At 40.0% G+C, this 11809-nt stretch overlaps 1 pseudogene; it reads left to right on the forward strand.

Moving 5' to 3' along the window:
* The first annotated feature begins 6357 nt into the window (after positions 1–6357).
* Positions 6358–10160, forward strand: LOC135504072 (homeobox protein Hox-C1a-like; annotated as a pseudogene).
* Positions 10161–11809: the final 1649 nt, after the last annotated feature.

Genomic DNA, 11809 nt, shown 5'->3' on the forward strand with positions numbered 1-11809 from the left:
ATACAGAGCATTGCTTACATGAGGCCTGGCCCAGTATCTGAGGAGCTCTGCTGTGCTCCATCCTAAACATTCAACTTTTAGACATTTAAAACCAGAGACATATCACACTAAACAATGCCACTACAAACACTGTCAGTGACATTGCAGAATACGAAACAGAATCCAGGTTTAAGAATGCATTACATTATACATTCAGGAACATGAGGTCAGATTCTAGCAGGCTAGCACTTCAAAACAGAACATCAATTGGTGGTCACATAAAATAAGAGACAGTCAGACTCTCTCCCAAACTGCCCATAACACTTTCAACGTGAGATCGTTCTTGGTGACCATTTTTTTATCATTGTGTTGTTATATTTTCATTAGGTTTATTTTTGGCCAAGTAAGTAACTATTATAACTGTATTATACTTTACTCCTCCAATGATTAACGAGACACTGAACTTCACGGGTGGCCTTTAGCCAATCATGTCTCTCTCTCTTTCTTTCTCTTTCTTGCTCCCTCTCTCTCCATCCCCAGCAGTAATTCCCACTGTTCATGACTCTTTCCAGGTGCTTGTTGCTCAAGAGAGAATTGTTAAGTATCAATTTCCTGTGTCATCTTTATAGGTTGTATTTCTTTGTCTGCTCTGTGGTGTGTAACGGAGCAAAGGAGAGCATCACTCAGGTAGATGGATGATAATAACTCATCTGCTCATCCATCTCAGGATTTGACTTCCTGGTTGACCAGACAACTGTTACTGTCATATTAAAGCAAGATCAATTACATTTTAAATGCATCCCAGTTAAGGACAATCTGTGACAATAAAAAAGGTAAAGCCACTGATGAAAGCGTGTCAGACAGTACAGGAAAGGAGTTCTCAGAGTCAACAGAGAGTGTGACCTACTGTACTTGTCCAGTGGTCCTGTGTGGCACAGTTGGTAAGCGCCTTGCAAAAAAGCAATGCCAAGGTTGTGGGTTCAAGTTCCAGAAGCATCATGTACTGTTAAAATTGCTTCTGTTAAGAGAGTTTTCTAACTGGCATCTTTATCTGCCGCTAGAACAAATTGGACAGTTAAATTAAGTTATAATCACACCAATCATCATGGATAAATGTCAACATGTTGATCGCCAGTGATCTTTCAGGAAGGACAGGAGATATGATGGAAAGACCAGATGGCTTCATTATACAGCTTCAAAATCAACACATTCTATGGTAAAACATGAAATTATAAACACGGCCATTTGTGTTACAAGAATTTGAAAACTATTAATTTCCACAATAAAGTTTTTAAAACGGCTTTGTCTTCCTGTTCATATTCTATTTCCCACATTTAATTGTGTGATTGTGGACAGAGAATGGCATATGGCAATGTGCTGCTATGATGAACACACTGACACACACACACCGACACACACACACACGTTGAACCCTTTTCATTTCCGTTAGTAAGTGCACTGGAAAGAAACAGACAAGTGTGCACAGCAGCTTGTGGGGAAAGGAGATGATGAATGCTTTGTTGTCATGATGTTTGGGATACTGCTTGCTGAGAACCTCTCTGGGGTCCAAGGATCTGTGAAGCATCATACATACATATTGTTGTGGAGCATCAGGATGTATTCATATTGTTGTGGAGCATCAGGGTGTATTCATATTGTTGTGGAGCATCAGGATGTATTCATATTGTTGTGGAGCATCAGGATGTATTCATATTGTTGTGGAGCATCAGGATGTATTCATATTGTTGTGGAGCATCAGGATGTATTCATATTGTTGTGGAGCATCAGGATGTATTCATATTGTTGTGGAGCATCAGGATTTATTCATATTGTTGTGGAGCATCAGAATGTATTCATATTGTTGTAGAGCACCAGAATGTACTCATATTGTTGTGGAGCATATGGATGTATTCATATTGTTGTGGAGCATCAGGATGTATTCATATTGTTGTGGAGCATCAGGATGTATTCATATTGTTGTGGCGCATCAGGGTGTATTCATATTGTTGTAGAGCACCAGAATGTACTCATATTGTTGTGGAGCATATGGATGTATTCATATTGTTGTGGAGCATCAGGATGTATTCATATTGTTGTGGAACACCAGGATTTATTCATATTGTTGTAGAACACCAGGATGTATTCATATTGTTGTAGAACACCAGGATGTATAGATATCATTGTGGAACACCAGGATGTATAGATATCATTGTGGAACACCAGGATGTATAGATATCATTGTGGAGCAACAGGATGTATAGATATCATTGTGGAGCAACAGGATGTATAGATATCATTGTGGAACAACAGGATGTATAGGTATCATTGTGGAACACCAGGATGTATAGATATCATTGTGGAACACCAGGATATATAGATACAGGATGTATAGATATCATTGCGGAACACCAGGATGTTTAGATATTATTGTGGAACACCAGGATGTATAGATATCATTGTGGAACACCCGGATGTATAGATACAGGATGTATAGATATTATTGTGGAGCACCAGGATGTATAGATATCATTGTGGAACAACAGGATGTATAGATATCATTGTGGAACACCAGGATGTATAGATATCATTGTGGAACACCAGGATGTATAGATATCATTATGGAGCCCCAGGATGTATAGATATCATTGTGGAGCCCCAGAATGTATAGATACAGGATGTATAGATATCATTGTGGAGCATCAGGATGTATTGATATTATTGTGGTGCACCAGGATGCATACATACAGTTGAAAAGTTAATATACATTAGCCAAATACATTTAAACTCAGCTTAGTGATCCCCACTAAACAGATTGCTGCAGGCCTCAACACGTATATCACCTAGCTGCTTACACTGCTCGGGTGGGCCCCACTGAGATCCTCACCACTGTACAGATCGCCCAGCTTTAACCGCTCAGCCCCACACTGCATTACAGGCCGGCTGTGACCTCTCTGGTTGGTGGTGACAGTTATCTGTCATCGCCCAGTTAATTCCCAGAGCTCCCAGGGTCGAGAGATGACACATAATGAGTCTTTGACAGTGTTCCTGGGTTAGACCAGGGCCTCATCCTCATCGTGTCAATGTCAGCATCATCACCACTGCAGCATCATTACCGACCACTGTCAGCAAGGTGTGTGTGTGTGTGTGTGTGTGTGTGTGTGTGTGTGTGTGTGTGTGTGTGTGTGTGTGTGTGTGTGTGTGTGTGTGTGTGTGTGTGTGTGTGTGTGTGTGTGTGTGTGTGTGTGTGTGTGTGTGTGTGTACATGTTTATGTGTGTGTCAGCAGGGTGAGGGGTCAATACAAACCTATAGGAGATGATCCCATCCGGGCATCACCACCACCATGATCCCTGGGCCTCAGCAGTTCAGCTCCTCTATTGACGACAGATCACAGACATCACTGACATCAGAGGATGGAGAAGAAAACTAATTAGCCGAATCAGTTAATCAATAATCCCTGGGGGGGGGGGGGCTACTGGTTTGTTTTATTCCAGTTTTATTTTTTAAGCTTGAATCTTTCCTTCTCCATTCTGAACATGAGACCAGATTGTTTATCATCACCTGTCCCTGTAAATGTGTCTGTTTTGGGGATACAAGCTGTTGAGAGGGAGACTCCAGATGACTTGCTTTTCTTCCTGAGGTCTATGTGATAACATCACTCCTGTTGCCAGGAAGTGTACAACCACTTGTATTTACGCCACTGAAAAGATGGTTGCACTTTTTCCTTGTAAAAAAACATATTTTTAATTAGTCCAGTGGCAACTGGGATCATTATTATTTTTCATTCAACAATGACATGTATTTCCATGAAGGGAGAGGAGAGACGCTCATACCAGTTTTTTTCTTTATATCCCTGCAAACCCCTTTCCTCCTCCCTCTGATGAAAGCCGTTAGAGAAATACAATTTCTAATATCTCCACACAGGTCTGCGATCGACTGAAAACAAATTTATATTCAGGCGGTAAACAGAACGAGTTTTATTTATTGAGTGTAGGGGAGAGAAACAGGCTAGCGTGTGAACCCTGGGTAACCTCGCGAGCTGACAACAAGATGGATAAGTGTTGCATGCAAATGCGCGGAGGGAAGGAATATATCGCACTCAGTCATTCAGCTCATCGCTGCCTGTAGAATTCCATTACCTCCCCCAGCTGCGACCGGGTTTCAGGGGTGTAGTCTATAGAAGGTTGTATGCCGTTATAGGCCTAAATCGTTGATTATATAGAATTGCTTTGTAATTACTGTTGCGGATAAATATGATGTGATCAGGTTAGTGATATGGTCTTTGATAGAAAATAATGTTATATGTGATAATAATAATTTAAACAAAAATGCAGATGACAAATACAATGAATAACAAGAAAACAAGAACAGCGTAGTAACAATGATATGTGCTTTATAATAATCATATTAATACGATAATTAGTAGGCCTACAATAATACAAATAAACAAACCATTACTTTATTGCAATGTTGGTGTTCCGGTATATGTTATATTACACACTAAACTCAAGACTATCCACAAATTAATTTGAAGGAGAAAAAAACTAAAGTTGTGTGGCATCCCCACCTACTTCGGTCTCACCCAGTCAATATCTGGAGCGCAACAGACATGATTACTTTATCATTAATAACGTTGTAATTATCTTTATTTCTAAACATCCTTCAATTAAGGCTAAATACAATTGTGTAACATTTCTAAATTATTTTGTTCACGAGCTAATACTAATATGTTTTCTCATGGTATGTGAATGTGGTGGTATAGATTTTTCTATGTAATCTGAAAAGATACAAATTTAATGTAAAGGGCAATTAAACAGGTTTAGCTCTACTTGTAGTACAATGAAATGAGTATAAGCGTCTAGGAATATACACGTAACTATGGGAATTATATCGGATGAACAAAATGGAATATAAAGTTTGTTGTTGTATTCCTTTATTTATTGAATTAGCACTTTTACAATTTCCCATGCCACGTCTCGAAAAACGAAAATATACTTTACTGTCGAGAAAAAGGCTTGCTGTGTTTGTGGAATAGTAAAGATATAGTCCTATTTATCTGAAATAACAGCATTGAATGTGCAATATTGACAGTTAGATCATTTATAGTTACTAACTTTATATTAGTTTAGCATCCCATTTCATTAAGTAAACTGTGTAGAGGCTGCATAGCTAATTGTCGGTAATTGGGAACACAAACCGGAACGTGCATGTCCTCTGTCACCACCGATGTTCCTAGTTATTCGAAGACTATTGACAGTTCCGATGCCAGTGAGTAGCCTAGCTGTTAAGAGCATTGGGTCAGTAATGGAAAGGTCGCTGGTTCGAATCCTCGAGCTGACTAAATCTGTCGATGTGCCCTCGAACTAGGCACTTAACCCTAAATGCTCCTGCAAGTCGCTCAAGATAAAAGGGTCTGCTGAATGACTAACGTGTAAATGTCAGTGAAGAGCTCAACAGTCACGGTCAAGACCTTTGAACCCATTAAGTGTGTCTTTCACATGACCTTTAGCCCTGCACCAATCACGGCCTCTGCTGCTGAAGAAACCATAATTGTGTACGAGACTAATGTCAATCAATAACTAGTCTGGATTTCCTTAGTCTATTATATTTTGAGGGTTTTTGTATTTTTTTGTATTTTTATATTTGTGTTTTTGTTGGCAAACATTTAAATCCAGGACCTGCTAACAAATTTCATTACTTTCATTGGTCCTTAATTAAAACCAGTTATAAAAAAAACATCTAGCCCTAATCGTTTATAATTGATAACAACAAAGCTGGCATGATAGTCACAAAGTTGGTAGATCGCCGCAGGCCTACAGCACTGTGTGGTACAAACATACCACACCTGACGTCATCTTACCTGTGCCTGTTTTAAAAACGAGCACTGATACTTTGATGAAAGCCAGACTTCAGAAGCGTCGGTCCATCGTCTTAGCAAACTTGACTTACTTGTTTCTCCATATCCCAGTCCTATTTGATGACCAAGTACCTCTTCTATGTCCATCTAATGTGTAAATCCTACTAATTTAAACAGCCCTGTTTGAGAAAAGAAAGTTACCATGAACGATGGGGACTAAACAGCCATTGTCTGCTGTACTGGAGTTTGTTAATTTGACCACATGAAATGAGTCTACAACTTGATTGGCTTGATTAATCAGTGTGTTGTCCCCGGTGGATGACATAGATGTCCATCTATTGGCCAAGACCAAGAGGGCACGTCATCTCCATCAATCAGAGATCGAATTTCTCCAGGGCATGTCCCTCTGACTGTCTATGGTCGCTATCTCGGTCATCCATGCGTTATTGGGTGTTAGCTAGAGGCCACCCGTCCATGAGTCCTATAACCGTTTGACCGATCCAATGATTTTGCGTAGGTGATAATGAATTTGTATCAAGAGTTAACATGCGATGGGGAGAGTAGCGCTCTGTTCGCAGAGGGACACCGACCAGGGGAGGTCAGGATAGGTGACTTGGGCCAGATAATTTCTCCAGAACTTGGAGCTGGCAATGAGGGTAACTCTTTATCAGAGGGTGACCCGGGATATTCATTACAACACAGTTACCCGTCTTTCTCCGGTGCCAATTCTGCGACCGACTGCACGGTAACTCAGCTACCAGTCTACTCAGGCTCGAGCAGCTCTCCTCTGACACAGAGTCAGGGCTTTTCAACCACGCCACCGGCCTGCATTCACTACTCTCGTCTCCCCTCCTACCTCCGGGTGCAGGAACACGACTTCCCGGGACTTGGATACTCCTCTTCCACACACATCACCGGGACTGAGGCGCTAGCGCACGCAGAATTCGGTTCTATAAATGCGCACATTAAAATCTACACCCACGATGGGTCTAATGTTCACTTTGCTGTTGTGGACAGTAGTTCTCACTCCGACCCCAAGTGTAAGGTACCTGAACTAAGTCACAGGAGCAAAACTTTTGATTGGATGAACGTGAAGAAGAGAAGTCAAGCTCGGACGGGTAAGTTTTGGAGTTTACATTTCCATTTGGAAAGACAATAAGCATCTTATTGACAAACTACTTTTTAAACATTGTATTTATTGTTGATACGAAAAACAATAGCACCTATAACTTTTAATAAACTGCCCATTGATTCATCAACATAGCCTACTATTGGAAAGTATACATTTCAATGTGCCATATTCACAATTCAGTATGAAGGACAGTGCTGTGCTGTGAGAAAGTACAGACTTGGCGACTGTGCAACGGGCAACAACGTGTGACGTGTTCAAGCGTAGATGAAGTTTCGTAAAGTCGCTCGACATCATCAACAACATTTCTTTAAATAAGAAAATTATACATTTGGATGCATGTAACCTATTTTTCAGCAAGTGATGGCTCAAAATGTACAAATACATGCATACTTGTGAATTTACCTTGAACAAAACTTCCAGCAAAAATATTAATATGATAACTGTAATACTTACGATTCCTGAATCAGCCTACTACAATAACCATATGTGACAATTGAACTATGTATTCTACCCGGATTGGGATAATCGGAATGGACTGGGATGCGGGCAGGGGAGGATGGGCGAGGTATACATGGTCATTATACAGTATAGGCCAACTTGCCTCTCTCTACCTATTGGGCGCAGAAAACGGGTGGAGATATTTCCCACACTATAACACAATAGAAGGGAATAAAATTAAATAATAGAATAGAATGAAATATAATAGCTATCCACGTGCTTTGCTTTCACATCATTGTGCTCTGACAATGCAATATTTCCTGAGCGTGCAGTGTGCAATGCTGCTAATCGTACATTTAGTCAAACGCACTCCCTATAACGTTAGTAACATTAGAGCTCTCTGCCTATTGATTATCTGTCTGTACAGTAATGAGAGCCTTGTGTATTGATCTCAGTGCCCAGCACCTTTACATGTGTCCGTTTTAACATAATCATTGTCACATATCATCAGTCCACCAACATCTCATGAGCCTTTACTGTGACACTTAGCATAAACGTTCTGATTTCACAGAAATTAGATCATACAACTAATGTAGAATACGTGGTATATTTGAAAAAATACCTTGAGTATCTTGACTTTGCCCATTTAAAGTAATTTCTCATCCTGACAAAGAGATGTCGTCTCACAAGACCTCACAGCACAATATCTAAATCTGAGTATCTAGTGTGAGGTGAAAAGGGAAAACTGTGAGCTCACAGCCTTCGGAAGAATTGCATCTCAAACACATATGAATAAAGAGATGCTTTATTGGGGTGATATGGACCCAATTGTATATCCTTCTGTCTGGTTCTATTATGATGTGCAATCTGGGCCTGTATTCACAAGCGCCTCAGAATAAGAGTGCTGATCTAGGATCAGTTTGCCTTTTTGACCACCATGAATACAAATGATATGGACAGGGGGAACGCTTCATGAATAAGGGCTCCAGAGTTTGAAGATGACATTCTTTGTTGTCTGTCTCAGAGACATAAGAATACAGCGGAACAATTAATGCTGTCGACGCTTATCAGTTGGTACCAGGCTGACAGTTCATATAGTCACCACATATGTCTTCATTTATATTGATTGTTTATGTTGCTTGCCAGGACTGCTATCAATGTCCTCTAGCCAGCGTTCTAAGCTATCATACAAACAGCTGTAAAGATATTGATATCGTATCTGTAAGGATGATTTCCAGGGTTGGAGTAGATCTCTTTAGCGACACATTGTTAGCAGTAGTATTATTAGTGACAGCAGCAGCAACGTTTCAGGGTGGGGGGGTATATTAGTCTTGGCACGAAGCAAAGCATCCCTATGTTCTCTCTTGCATAAAGGCCTATCACCCCTCTGCCTCTTGATCTGCTGGAACAGTGTATATACTCTCAGTGTGTCATTCTTCGATTATGCTCTGACAGCACCTGAATTACTGTGGGCAGGATGCCCAGATGGTGGAGGCAATGTGTATTGATCTCTCTCTCTCTCTCCTTATCGTCTTTCTCTCTCTCTCTCCTTGGCTGGGAAGGCCTCACCTCGGTGGCTTGCCCTGGCTCTGCTGGCTGGCTATTTCTAAAGCGTGCAAGTCATTCCTCAAATATTTTCATTTTACGCCTTCTGGCCAGCGCCAATTTCTATTATCTTAGACGTCATTAATCAGAATGTGATTATCTATTCATGAGAGCCAAAGCGCTTATTTACTTACTGTACTGTTTTGTCTGTCTAAGTTTTTTCATATTCACTATTGGCTACTGCACTCTCATTTCAGGTTAGGTTTGGTAGCCTCTGTATATGTAACGTGTCTCTGACATTCTTCTTTGTCTAAAACATGGATGTCAACATTTATCATATGAGCTTTCTGTTCTCTCTGATATAGGCCCTGTTAGATAGCCTATACCTGTACTGTGATATACGTTATTACATCCAACACCTGTCCTCGAGGTACAGATACAACAGTATCAGGAACTTCACAGCTGAATGTTTGGCACAAGAGCATGTGCATGTGGCGCTAGAGTCAAGTTTCCTCCGCGCAATCATCTACTCCAATTTATGGATGTTAATACACTTAACCAATTAACTAAATTAACCTATTTAATATATGTTTTATAAGTAATTGTGATGGATATAAACCGGTAGTGATTGATATAAAACCGGTAGTCATACATTTTGTACTGTCTATATTTTATGGCTGGGTTACTTCTTTGAATTCAGCCGATATATTTATACTATACCTGTGTTTTAACTGTCTTTTCAGCCAAGATGCACATGGCCTGTGGATTAAGTATAGTCGCTCCGGGCGTCAGTATGGACAGAGAAGGTGGAGGTAACCACAGCATTCCCACCGATGGCCATCATATTACCGCTAACGGGGTACTAAGGACCAATTTCACCACCAAACAGCTCACAGAGCTCGAGAAGGAGTTCCACTTCAACAAGTACCTGACGCGAGCCAGACGCGTGGAGATCGCGAGCGCCCTGCAACTGAGCGAGACGCAGGTGAAGATTTGGTTCCAGAACCGGCGCATGAAACAGAAGAAATTAATGCGCGAGGGTCTTTTCCCGGTGGCCCCTCCCGTGTCCTCGAGCTGCTCAGAAAGCTCACGCCCCAACAGCCTGGACACTTATTCCTCTCCTGGACAACTTGAACCGACCTCATGCTCTCCCAAACACCTGCCGCCCATTAACACTCAACTAGAGGAACTGTCTCATGCATTACAAAACAAGGTGTGTAATAGTGGCAGAATAGTGGCAGACAGTATCATCAACATGCAGGTTCTTTGATTCCCCATTAGGAGGAATTTCTTCCTAATTGGTTAATCAGGGTCATGTTGTTTTTCACACAAAAAAACAACACGGAAAGCAAGGTAAGTTTTGTGAACTCCAGAATGTGTTATTGTAAGTGTTTGAGTCAGTGATTCCTCATTTTAGGGGCGCATGTAGGCCTACCTGAGACTTTTCATTGGAGTAGCCTTTTCAAGAGGACATTTGAGTTGCGCTCGCTTGTCAGGTGAACTAATATAATGATTATTGCACTTTATGAGTTCACATCAAATAACATAACTTTATTCAGACAATCAATATTATTATATTTATTTGTGTATTTAGTAGGCCTACTAAACTTGATGTAGTTATTTATTGTCTCTTGCATGTCATTAAAGCATCACTACATTAACGTTGTGGCCAGCTCTTTCTTCGGTACAACCTACTTAAAATATTTTGGACTAAAAAGTCTACATTTCCGTCAGGGTTTATCTTGTATTAAAAGAATATCCAATTCATTTTACATTTTCCAGTGAGTTTCAAGTACCGCATAAGGCTGAAAGCTATTTCCAAAATAATTTAGATCAATAGCCTATCTAAAGTACATTTATTTTGTTTATACACATTTTGAATAACTTAAATGTGATTTGAATTGTAATATGTTATATTGACCTATTTCATGTTCTTGAATATGTATTTTTGCATTTATTTTTCATTCTCTATTCAACATTGTTGGTTCCTCTCTCTCTCTCTCTCTCTCTCTCTCTCTCTCTACATCTCTCTCTCTCTCTCTCTCTTTCTTTTTCTCAATGGTTTTAATTATCCCGCCAGCACTGAAGGATTCATGTGGTAATTGACTGATAGATCTATTGACTGGCAGGTTTAATGCATTGATCAAAGTTAATCATACCATTAAAAATCAAATATTCGAACGCATTTCAACGGAACTGCAAGAGCAAATGATGGTAGAATCCTCTTTCCTAAACTAGTGAGCTAAAGCCTAATCATAAACATATTTCAAAAATAAGAATCCACTTCTTGAATATTTTTTACAGTTTGAACACTCATGGTTCGACGATAAAACGCTCTCTAAACTGTCATGTTCTCTTATAAATGAACAAATGAATTGCCTGGGCACGCACGACACCTCTGAAATGCATTCGGTAGAGATTCGTTTAATGCCTCATAAAAACGTTATTAATGGTGTAACAGGTTATCCGGGGTGTTAATATATAGGACTTATCGCTTAATGTCACCTTTAAAACCACACAAGTGATAAACCATTTTTTTTGTTGAAATATCGAATACGCTCCTAATTTAATTTCGTAGATTAGTTTTTGTGTGTGTTATTTATCACCAGTAAATGTGGTGCAGGGCTGAAAATTACACAACAATTGGAAACACGGAATTGCTTCATTTACTTGGTGTAAACTATTGGCCTACTTACCAATGCCTTCATTTACTTGGTGTAAACTATTGGCCTACTTACCAATGCCTTCATTTACTTGGTGTAAACTATTGGCCTACTTACCAATGCCTTCATTTACATGTATTGCAAGTGTAGACAATTGTACTTGTATTTTGGGATTTTCAATGCATATTTTTTCACAT

Source organism: Oncorhynchus masou, chromosome 18 (assembly GCF_036934945.1).
Source record: "Oncorhynchus masou masou isolate Uvic2021 chromosome 18, UVic_Omas_1.1, whole genome shotgun sequence".
Classification (NCBI taxonomy): domain Eukaryota; kingdom Metazoa; phylum Chordata; class Actinopteri; order Salmoniformes; family Salmonidae; genus Oncorhynchus; species Oncorhynchus masou.